General features: G+C 45.5%; 1 protein-coding gene and 1 long non-coding RNA gene across 3 annotated transcripts in view; both read right to left on the bottom strand.

Annotated features, from left to right (window-relative positions):
• LOC121007476 overlaps window positions 1-12,589 on the bottom strand; it is a 158,949-nt gene that overhangs the window by 24,082 nt on the left and 122,278 nt on the right. The gene's annotated exons all lie outside the window — the stretch shown is intronic.
• EMP2 (epithelial membrane protein 2) overlaps window positions 1-12,589 on the bottom strand; it is a 70,030-nt gene that overhangs the window by 14,469 nt on the left and 42,972 nt on the right. The window contains exon 1 of one of the 2 annotated variants that reach the window (XM_040439414.1): window positions 4,197-4,310. The exons of the other annotated variant lie outside the window; for it this stretch is intronic. The gene's annotated coding sequence lies outside the window, so the exon portion shown is untranslated. Of the gene's footprint in view, window positions 1-4,196; window positions 4,311-12,589 lie in introns of those variants that run through there. 2 annotated transcript variants of the gene reach the window in all.

Below are 12,589 nucleotides of genomic sequence, written 5' to 3'. Positions count from 1 at the left end.
CAGTTATTGACAACTGTGACTCATCCTCATCATGAACCTCTTGAGACACTAATTGCTGTTGACTTATTGGCAACTGTGTCTCATCATCATCCTTGTGAAACACTAATTGCCGTTCCCCACCATCTTCTTCTGACTGTGGATGCTCCAGAGTTTGGGAATCAGGGCACAAGATCTCCTCATGTCCCTCTTCAAGCGGGCTTGGCAACAGGCCCAAATTAAGGAATGGCGATGAAAACAGCTCCTCCGATAATCAGAGTGTGGGGGATCACTTGTTTGCCAAGACTCTCCATGGTGGGTGGAAGGAGAGTCAGGGTGAGTATTCTGTTGACCAGACTCTTGGCTACTGAGACTGGACTTGAGGAAGACAGGGTGGTGCTTAACCGACTGGAAGCATTATCTGCTGCAATCCAACCAACCACCTGGTCGCATTAGTCTGACTGCGAGAGTTGTGTCCTGCAAACTAGGACATGAAGCTAGGTATCGTGGAGGTGTGCGTTTCTTGTGTTCTGGCAGCAGGCACAGTTTCACCGTGCCCAGGGACATGGCCTCTGCGTGTACCATCAGCAGCACGACCACTTCCCCGTCCCTTACTGCTCGTCTTGCGCATATTAAATGGTATATATGCTTGCAAGTATGTCACATGTACAGTAGCGCAGGTTTTGTAAGTGTATGCGCAAATAAAGTACACAATGTCAGATATTTTTAGGATGCGCACACGTTAAACAGGAGGTATAGCGCAAGTAATGTCGCTGTCACCAGAGGCTAATAAATTACACTGAATTAATGTCACAGAATTTTAGGATGGGCGAACATTATACAGGAGATGTAGCGCAGGTAATATAACTTTCCGCAGCAGACAGTCTACAGAAAAAGTACACTGGATGTTAGATATTTTTATGGTGCGCACACACATTACACAGGAGATGTAGTGCAGATAATGTCGCTGTCTGCAGCGGCCAAACAATTGCAAGCAATTTAGCGCAGGTTGCGCTAAAAATATATATTGCTGCCAGACACAACTATAGCCCTTAAAAGGACTTTTGGGTCTATAACAAGTATAATAGCTAAAATATTCCTATTTCACTCCCTACACTATCTGTCCCTTCTGCTCTCAAGCTCTCCCTGACTAAAACTGAGCCGAACATGTGTTATCGGGTGCTATATAGCACCTGATGACACGTTCCGGCCAGCCAATCACTGTAATGCCAGTAACCAACATGGCTACGGCATTACAGTGAATAGCAGTACTTGCCTGCACGTTTATTGGCTGCATAGCAACCAACAAACGTGCGGGGAGGAGACTTTAGCATCACGCTCGAGCACACGCGGTATTCGGCAGAACACCGCAAAGCTCGAGTAAAATTCGTGTTCGGCCGAGCATGCTCGCCCAACACTAGTGATGACGTCATACGTCACCATGTTAGCCGGCATAATGACGTAATCTCATGCCACACAGGATTTTGCCCAAGATCTAAAAGCAAGATGGCGGCAGCAGGCCCGTTGCGAGCAAATGGAGGCGGTAAGTTTGATTGCATTTTTTTATTTTTCTTGTTAATTTCATGTATGAACGCGGCATCTGAGGGGTACAATGATGAGGGCGGCGCTATCGCAGCTCCCTGTCATTGCACCCGCTACTTCCCAAAAACTGGGCTTCATGACTAAGTAATTCATCACAAAGCGAATTTTTTTGTGAAATTGCCGGATCAGCCGAATCAACCTTTTAAGGAATTCGCTCATCTCTAAGGCCTCTTGCACACAAACGTATTTTCTTTCCGTGCCTGTTCCGATTTTTTGCGGACCGTATGTGGAACAATTCATTTCAATGGGTCCTCAAAAAAAACGGAAGGTATTCCGTGTGCATTCAGTTTCAGTTCCGCAAAAAAATAGAACCTGTCCTATTATTGTCCGCATTACGGACAAGCATAGTACAGTTCTGTTAGGGCCCAGCTGTTCCGTTTCACAAAATACGGAATGCACACAGACATCATCAGTATTTTTTGCGGATCCGTTTTTTGCGAAACCGCAAAATACATACGGTCGTGTGCAAGAGGCCTAATGGTTATGGTTCATTGTGTAAAAGATCAATTTTTCCTGTATATTTATACACTTCCATAGTTTCATTTTACACAATGGCGCAAACATTAATTTGAATACAGAAATTTATAAAATCCAAATTGCATCAAATAATGAAATAATATATAAGGCAGGCTCTAATATAGGAACCACTTTCTGGATCGATATTGTAAATGTCATAATATAGATCTATACCCGAGATTAAAAAAAAGAGGGACGTTTAGGAAGCAAAGAGGGACACGGAGACTTGGATCAAAAGTAGGGACCCTTGGGAGGTCTGCCTATGCGGCTGTTTCAATTCTCTTACATTAGGTGGTGGGGGCCCCATCTTATCTTGCTGTGGGGCCCTATGAATTATAGCTACAACCTGAAGTGCAGAAAACCTTTAAACGGACCTCTCAGATGGGAATCCCCAGTTCGCCGACTTCTCTGTTATAGCCTCAGTGGAAAGTCGCTCCCTCCGTCTTGGCACAGCGGTTGCCCAATCATTTGGAATGTTTGGCTGTCTGCGGCTTCCGGCAATATCAGCAGATTGCCAGATAGAGATAGAAAAGTTCTCCACCAGTCATTAATAAGTCTCTTTTCACACGGTTATTAGGTGGATTTCCGTCACCCATCAAATAGATGCATACCACGTGACATATTTTATATTAGGCTACTTTCACACTCGCGTTTGGTGCGGATCCGTCATGGATCTGCACAGACGGATCCGTTCAGATAATACAAACGTCTGCATCCGTTCAGAACTGATCCGTTTGTATTATCTTTAACATGGCCAAGACGGATCCGTCTTGAACACCATTAAAAGTCAATGGAGGATGGATCAGTTTTCTATTGCATCATAGAAAACTGATCCGTCTCTATTGACTTACATTGTGTGTCAGGATCCGTTTGGCTCAGTTTCGTCAGACGGACAGCAAAACGCTGCAAGCAGCGTTTTGGTGTCCGCCTCCAGAGCGGAATGGAGGCTGAACGGAGGCAAACTGATGCATTCTGAACGGATCCTTATCCATTCAGAATGCATTGGGGCTAAACTGATGTGTTTCGGGCCGCTTGTGAGAGCCTTGAAACGGATCTCACAGGCGGACCCAGAAACGCCAGTGTGAAAGTAGCCTAATCCGCAACATGTACAGGTCGTCCAAGTCCTCATGCACACGGCCGTTGTTTTGGTCCGCATCCGAGCCGCATCCGTTGCTCCGTTCCGTGGTCTGCAAAAAAAATATAACCTGTCCTATTCTTGTCCGCATTTTGCAGACAATAGGCAGTTATATTAATGGCTATCCGTGCTATTCCGCAAATTGCAGAACGCACACGGACGCCATCCATGTTTTGCGGATCCACAATTTGCAGACCGCAAAACACAACGGTCGTGTGCATGAGCCCTAAGAGAAATGGACAGAAGTAGTCTACCATCAAGCCACATCCTCGTTTGCTGTGAGCATTGTGACAATCCAGATGAATCGTGTAGGTCAGGCTGGTTGCAAGGGGCACACTGCCTAATAGCAACAGCTTTTTGAAAGGGGTTGTCAGGCAGTGCATCCCTAGCAACCAATCTGTCTCACATTGTTCAGGTGTAACAAACCAGCAGGTGTGTACCCAATGTGCCACTGACTGGCAATACCCTGGAGGGGCATAACTAAGCAACACCAGGTCTTCACTAGCGCATCTGGTGGTGAGGATAGACTTGAACCACGGTAATTGCCAGGGGCGACTCCAGAGCGTAAACCGAGTCAGTGGCAGCTGGTCCAGCAGACCAGAAGATACCAACAATGGTACCAGCAGAGTCAGACAGCGATACAGATCAGATACCACAGACACACAAGGCAGAAGCAGTTACCTGCGCCGCAAGCGATAGAAGCTAAGCGGCCCCAGGCAGAGCTGCACACGGATGGCGATTCCACCTCCGGGGAAGCCAAGAACCCTCTTCCGAAGGCAGACATAAAACAAGCAGATACAGGACATGAACAGAACAGGGACAGAAGCCAGAGCAACATGGGACAGGATACATCGGAAGCAGTTAAGCACTGCTAGGCGAACAGACCAGGAACATGACATAATACAGGGCAGGTACAGACAGAATAGGACATATCAAATACACCAGAACAGAGCAGGTGCGGACGAACCATGCAAAACTAGGCGACACCACACAGAAGGGTAACTGAAAATCCCCAGGAACAGGCGTGAGGTACAACCTAGCAGCGACAGGACTCAGGACAGACTGACCCTCAGGACCACAGCTACAGGTCTATCTAGCTGGGTAATGAGGCACCTGGGAAGACACACCCAGGCACAGCAGACATGGGAAGTTAACCCCATCAGAACCGGAGCTCAGACAGACACACAGGAACAGAACCGGACGTTGCCCCTGGCGATCAGCAGACACTGAACAGACTACAAATACAGTCAAAGGGGTACACACGTACACGGGCAGGTTCACACTAGATACCGGAGCCAGCACGCAGGCCCTGGCAACCAGCCAGCACAGGAGGCAACCTGCAGCCAGTATGCTAGGGAGCCTGCAGCCAGCACGGCAACACACGTCACAGTGAACTGCATCGTGACATCAGCTCAGTGCTGAGCGCATTCTGGTGCTGATATGAAGGCGGGGGAGGGCATGGAGGCTTGGCAATACATAAACCACACTTTTCTTTATATCTTTCTGTCATTTTAATTGTAGTAACCTAGTGGAGAATATAAAAATGTCCGTCAAGCACTAGAATAGTGAGCGATTCAGTCTGTACATCAGTATAAAGAACTCGGACCGGTTACTTAGTAAGAAACACTAGATATGAGCAGGACAGATTGAAACACTACTGTATATGAACAGCAGAAGGGGGGCCCAAAGACCGTTGTGCCTCATAAGAAAACTCTGGCATTATATATATTTTTTGCCTCCCTTCCCCTGCCCACAAAGCACTCAGAGAATGGGGGCCCAAGCTGAACTCTTCTTGCACAAGGGCCCATAAGTCTTTAGCTATGCCCCTGGGTACAGTAACCAGAAACCAACATAATAGGGGCCTGCCTGCTAGCAGAAGGAGCAGCAGCATAGCCAGAGAATTACTGGTAGATGCCACTAGGGGGCACTTACTGCATAATGATTTCTAGAGTTAGGTGGTGTGGAGCAAATATGTAATTAACGTGGACAACTACATTATAAGACCCATATTATGAACACCTGTACATTTTTTGACAAGCCCTTGGGAAGAAGGGGTAATATTGGTTGTCTGAAGGTGACTCTGGGTATAAAGAACAGACAGCAGTTTAGTTGAAGTGTACACTTTAACCACTTAATTGTATGAGGCACTTACATTTTGGGTGGGTTTACTGGTTTTGATCGGGTATGTTTCCTAAATCCTAAACACAGGCATGTTCTACAACTTTCACAACATCCCTCCTGTGAGCACCACGGCCAGTGACGTCACGTTCATCGGTCACATGGCCCAGCTCAGTCCTATTCTCTATCCAATGGACGGTGCTGTGCTTGGTAAACTACAAGGAGGCCGTGGCACTCACCCTCAAATCTGATATTGATGGCCTATGTTGGGAATAGGGCCTTAAAAAGGACCTTTTATGGGTCCAAAGAATATGAACTTAGTAGCAGGCTGCATAGAGCGGCGCCCAGGGATCTAAGTGCACTTACTATTATTCCTGGGCGCCGCTCCGTTCACCCGCTGTGGCCCCCGGTATTTTCAACATTCAGAGCAAGGAGGAGGAGACGCCAGTGTCTCTCCTTCTACCTGACAGAAGCGCTGTCCAATCAGAGCTCAGAGCCAGGGAGTTTTTTTTTCTCCCTGGCTCTGAGCTCTGAGCTGTGATTGGACAGCGCTGCTGTCAGGGAGAAGGAGAAACACTGGCGTCTCCTCCTCCTTGCTCTGAATGTAGAAAATACCGGGGGCCACAGCGGGCGAACGGAGCGGCGCCCAGGAATAATAGTAAGTGCACTTAGATCCCTGGGCGCCGCTCTATGCAGCCTGCTACTAAGTTCATATTCTTTGGACCCATGAAAGGTCCTCTTTAATATCAGAATCTCGGAAACGCCTTTAACATAGTAGATAAACTGCTTCCATATTATTTTATGACAATTTCCATGAGTAAATGCCACAACAATGTTCACAAACCCCACACCAGAATCAATTACAAAACAGAAAATGCATTTTCCTGTCCAAAACTCCAGAAGGCCACCACTCCTTTCCTGTACCGTATTCCAGGGCAATAAAACACACTTGCGCTTTCTCCAAACAATACATTTTTGAATGATGACGAAAACGTAAGTGTTGCATGGGATAAAGTATCGCACAGAGAATGTGATCTGTCAGGCAGCAAGGGAATGTGGAGAAAGTGCAGAAGCCTTAGGCCCCTTTCACACGGGCGAGTATTCCGCGCGGATGCGATACGTGAGTTGAACGCATTGCACCCGCACTGAATCCTGACCCATTCATTTCTATGGGGCTGTGCACACGAGCAGGGATTTTCACGCATCACTTGTGCGTTGCGTGAAAATCGCAGCATGCTCCTCTTTGTGCGTTTTTCACATAATGCAGGCCCCATAGAAATAAATGGGGATGCGTGAAAATCGCAAGCATCCGCAAGGAAGTGCGGATGCGGTGGGATTTTCACGCTCGGTTGCTAGGAGACGATCGGGATGGGGACCCGATCATTATTATTTTCCCTTATAACATGGTTATAAGGGAAAATAATAGCATTCTGAATACAGAATGCTTAGTACAATAGGGCTGGAGGGATAAAAAAAAAATTTAAAAATTAAACTCACCTTAATCCAATTGCTTGCGCAGCCCGGCTTCTCTTCTGTCTTCTTTTTTGCTGTGTGCAGGAAAAGGACCTGTGGTGACGTCACTCCGGTCATCACATGGTCCGTCACATGATCTTTTACCATGGTGATGGACCATGTGAAGGACCTTTGATGACGTCACTCCGGTCATCACATGGTCCATCACCATGGTAAAAGATCATGTGACAGACCATGTGATGATCGGAGTGACGTCATCAAAGGTCCTTTTCCTGCACACAGCAAAAAAGAAGACAGAAGAGAAGCCGGGCTGCGCGAGCAAGTGGATTAAGGTGAGTTAAATTATTATTTTTTTTTTTTTAACCCCTTCAGCCCTATTGTACTATTCATTCTGTATTAAGAATGCTATTATTTTCCCTTATAACCATGTTATAAGGGAAAATAATACAATCTACAGAACACCGATCCCAAACGTGCGCGGGTACCAAACGTGCGCGATTTTTCTCACGCGAGTGCAAAACGCAAAACTGCTGGGGGCGCCCTGGTGGGCTCCCCCTGACTGGGGATGCAGCCCTGGGTGACAGGGCGAGCGGCTCTTGAGCCACCTCCAGCGCCGTTACAGGGGGGCCAGGAGGTGGAGGTCCTTCTTAAATATGGAAGAGCAGGCATCTGCTTACCCTGATGGCAGGTGCCTGCTCTGCCAGTAAATTACTGGAGGAGAGGAGGCGGGCGGCAAGGGAGGCTGTTCTAGCAGCTCCCCACTCCTCCCTCGTGCGCCCTCTGTGATGCCGGAATATGATGTCATTACGGCGCGCTGGAGGACTGAGGAGCTGCACCACAATGGACCCCAGGGAGGTGAGTGTTTAAGTGTTTGACTGAGTGAGCGTCTGCCTGTGTATTTATGTCAGTGAGTGAGTGTATGTCTGTCTTTCTGTCAGTAAATGTATGTGTGTCTGTCATTGAGTGTCTGTGTGTGTATGTCAGTGAGTGAGTGTATGTCAGTGAGTGTGGATGTCTGTCGGTCAGTAAGTGTCTGTGTGTTTGTCAGTGAGTATATGTGTGTGTTTGTCTGCCAATGAGTCAGTGTCTGTCAGTGAGTTTCCGTGTGTGTGTGTTTCAGTGGGTAGGTGTATGTCTGTCAGTGGGTGAGTGGGTGTCTGTCAGTGAGTTTGTCTGTCAGTGAGTGTATGTGTGTCTGACTGTCAGTGAGTGCATGTGTGTGTCAGTGAGTGTATGTGTGTCTATCAGTGAGTGTATGTGTGTCTGACAGTGAGTGTATGTGTACGTCATTCAGTGCGGTGTCTGAGTGCGTGTCTGTCTGTCAGTGTGTGTGTGTCTGTCAGTGAGTGAGTGACATCAGGGGGCGGCAAAAATCCTTGCACCGGCCCTGCTGCTAATGCCGCCATCTCCACTCCGCTGACTCCGGCCACAGGCTCTTCTGCTCAGATCCCAAGCAAATTGGTTCCCCATTGTATATGCACCTGAACAGGAAGACTCATGGAACACAAACAGTCCAGATTCAGGACCTAAGCAGGAGAGCCTACAGCTGGTCTGAGTGGAGCAGAAATGGTGGCATCAGCGGTGCATTGGAGGGGTAAGGCTACTTTCACACTAGCGTTCGGAGCGGATCCGTCTGATGTTTCATCAGACGGATCCGCTCCGATAATGCAGACGTTCGCATCCGTTCAGAACGGATGCGTCTGCATTAAAACGTAGAAAATTTTCTAAGTGTGAAAGTTGTCTGAGCGGATCCGTTCAGACTTTACATTGAAAGTCAATGGGGAACGGATCCGCTTGAAGATTGAGCCATATTGTGTCATCTTCAAGCGGATCCGTCCCCATTGACTTACATTGTAAGTGTGGACGGATCCGTTCGCCTCCGCACGGCCAGGCGGACACCCGAACGCTGCAAGCAGCGTTCAGGTGTCCGCTCACTGAGCGGAGCGGAGGCTGAACGCTGGCAGGCGGATGCATTCTCAGTGGATCCGCCTCAACTGAGAATTTATTGGGGCCAGACGGATGCGTTCGGGGCCGCTCGTGAGCCCCTTCAAACGGTGCGCACGAGCGGACACCCGAACGCTAGTGTGAAAGTAGCCTAACTACTGATAAAACTCTCTCTCCTTCACAGGGTCAGAACACTCCAGGTTTTTCAACAAAGCCCAGAGAATCCCTTTACCTCACAGCATTATAGATCTTGGTAACGCATCAAAAACTACAAAAGACTGTGTTTTGTGGATTTGGCCTCAAGCAGACAGTAATCTGCTGATGGATTGCAGGGCAAGGACATTGAATTTATAATTTTCTACAACCCTTCACATTATTTGCCATATTCCTGCTAGTAAAAGGAGCTTGTCTAAATAGTAACAAATTAAGGAATTGCTATATATTAACTTGATTGTGAGCTCCACTGGGGACAGCAAGTTATAATATCTGTAAAGCAGAATATGTCAGCGCTATATAAGTGATTAGAAAAAAATGAAAAATAAAAATTTTAATAAAAAAAATCTTCATAATATAGCTGGTCATACACATGAGGTGTAGCTGGCCAGCTAAGACCTGTCCTAGGTTGCTAAAGCTTATATGTTTATACAGCTAGACCTGCCAATAACCTTAATACAGTTCCTATGTTTGTGTGTTAAAGACAAAAGCAGAGTAATTTACAGTGACTTCATGTTTGGATGTCATATAACTGGAATATATATTGTGTTTACAGAAGCAGAAAAGATAATATGCCTTTACGAGTCATCATATAATGTAAGGTAAGCTCAAGGAAACAGCAGAAACAACAGAAAGCATAGAGTTAAACTGTTGCTGCCGGGCAGGAGTCTTGACCAATCACAGCCAGCCTCACAAGAGCTCAGGAGTTTTGACTAATTACAGACAGCCTCACACACAGCCTGTGTGGGAAATTCTTCTAGCAGGAGCTGCTGGAATAATTATTCACCAGAGAGGAGCTGAACAGACACACACTCCACTAAGAGCTGTTTTTTTTTTTGGAAGCAGAGAGGCCAAAATAGGTATTTAAAACAGTTAAATAATGTTCCTACTGTTAATATAGTGATTAGAATGGTATACTGAACCAGTTATATGTGTGTTTACTTACAGTTCCACCAATTGCAAACTACAAAGTTCTCAATCCAAATTCAAATTCCATATTGCAATCCAAATTGCATACAACCATACTAGATCATACTCAACCAATCTGCAAATAGTTACTGCTAACTGCATACTGCAAATTGCAACCAAATTCAGCAAGTGAACTATTAGTTAGACCTCAGATATACCTCTCAGAGAGATCATAAAGTGCTTAAATAACTTAAAGTGAGAGTACAGATACTGAAGAGAGAAATATATCCACCATTTTATGTTCAATGACAAGATTGAACAGTTAAACCACCATCTTATGCATACCGCAATTTTATGAATCTTTATGCAACACGTGTTTTGTACATGGCCTATCTGCTGCGGAGGCCGCAGTGTTACAGGTGAAACTCGAAAAATTAGAATATCGTGCAAAAGTCCATTTATTTTTAGTAATGCAAATTAAAAGGAATTGAATTAATGCAGTCTAAAATTAGAGTTTTGTGAAAAGGTTCAATATTCTAGGCTCAAAGTGTCACACTCTAGTCAGCTAATTAGTCCATACCCCCTGAGCAAAGGGGACCTCAAAATTGAGACTTTGGGGTTTCATAAGCTGTAAGCCATAATCATCCAAATTATAACAACTAAAGGCTTGAAATATCTCGCTTTGCATGTAATGAGTCTATCTCATATGTTAGTTTCACCTTTTAAGTTGCATTACTGAAATAAATGAACTTTGCGCGATATTCTAATTTTTCGAGTTTCACCTGTATATGAAGAAAAGTTGAAGTTAATAAAGAAGTTATTTTAAGCATTTGGTGTGCTCTATAAACCTACTGTTTCCATAGAACAGCGCTAGAGGAATTACAGAGTAATAGACAGTCTGGTTAAACGAAAAGTCAGAGATATCAAAATTCTTCTAATGCCACAGCGCAAAAGGCGCTTCATAGTGCTGCGCCTGCCACATGAGCTAATTGTCAGCCAAGCACTCATTCTGTGGACAGCTGTCTCTCCAGATTGCCCTATATACATGCATGTCAATAGAGAGAGGGGAGAAAGTCGCTGCCGGACACCTCTTTACCTCCCGATGAACAAAAGGATCCAACATTTTGAATTCCAAAATGTCTGATCCATCTCTTCCCCATCATCTCCTGTTGGGGGTCCCCCATACATATTAGATGGTCAGCCAGTACCACTGAAATACAGCGGGTTTGGCTGACCTCTAATGTGTATGGCCAGCTTATATTTCCACAGGTGCATGCTAGTTATACAAAAACTGGAACCAGATGCCGGAACATCACTAGAAAAAAGAAAATGCTAAATAGAAACGTAGAAAATGAATAAAAATGCATCTGAGTCTAAGTCTATCAGAATACTTGTGTAATGACTGCACGGTCCATTAGACTTGCTTTGTGTTCATCCGCTGCTGTATCTCCATAATCACATGCACACCTCCTTTACAGAATGATGTTACAGAGTGACTATTTGTTGGTTGTAACAGAGTAACACTGATGAAGCGAGATAGAGAAACCTTTATACACCGACGACTACAAGCCTCAGGAAAATTAAAACCAGCTGTCTGACTTGATCTAAATAAGCTGATACTTATTTGGTTGGTTTTCTAATGAAACAAATGTTTTTTTCAATAGATGTAAAGAAAATGAACCACATTCTTCTGCTGCTTAGTCCGTGTACTAATGACTTATGTGTACACTTTTATTACACTTAAAGAAGTCCTGTCAGCCAGGGCAGTGATTTATTGCTAGGCACCTGGGGGCAAGTGCCTAGGGCGGCATCTTGTGAGACATACGTATTTTTTTTTCACAAGCGTGGTAAGGGGAGGGGGGTGAGTTGCTACTATCAGGCAGTTTCCTAGCGTACTTATAGATTTATTACCAGCAGCACTCCCAGGTGCTCAAAACCTGTAAAACGAGGGAAAATAGGTAGGCAATGGGAGGTTTCACACAAGGATCGCCTGACATATTCAGGTGCAGTATAGCAACAACAATTTTACTGAATGTGTCCAGCACGGGGTGCAAAACTGTCTTCTCAGTGAGAGGTACTTTTCTTGAATGCTGCATAATTTGGATACAGGTTTCCCATGGCAAAACTCACAGATGGGAATGGTGGCAATGCAGGCTATGGTGATTTTATCCTCCTGATTTGTTGTTTGGTAATACAGGGGTATGCTGTGGTCATGTCTTAGCGCTGGGTCTACATGTAGGCTTTAATACTGTTGTAGGGAAACTCCTACCTACACCCACTTCTCAGATGCTCTCTGTCTGTGGGCAAACACTGTCACCACCCGCTGCCATGGCTTGGCTGGGAGCACAATCTCCACCTACCTACGGCTTTTGTTCCACTGCTATGCTTTAGTAAAGAACAACCTGTCTTTACACATTCACTACTACAGGTATACGCCCTCTCCTACCGGTGAGAAGGGCGATCCCTTTTAACCTATTTTCTCCATGTGTATGCTTCATCAGGTCTAACTAAGTGTGTCGCTCCCAATGTGATACTTCTCCATCGCCATCTTAGCTTGGAAACATAGGCAAACTTCACCGACCTTAGGAGAGCCATCAGAATCAGTACAATAAGAATATGAACAGTATATACATATATCAATATACAATAAAAACAATAGTAATTGCTTGCCTACATATAAGCACAACCTGCATGAAGCTGGAA

Source organism: Bufo bufo, chromosome 7 (assembly GCF_905171765.1).
Source record: "Bufo bufo chromosome 7, aBufBuf1.1, whole genome shotgun sequence".
Taxonomy (NCBI): domain Eukaryota; kingdom Metazoa; phylum Chordata; class Amphibia; order Anura; family Bufonidae; genus Bufo; species Bufo bufo.
The sequence above is the reverse complement of the archived record's forward strand: the minus strand, read 5'-3'. Positions and strand labels throughout refer to the sequence as shown.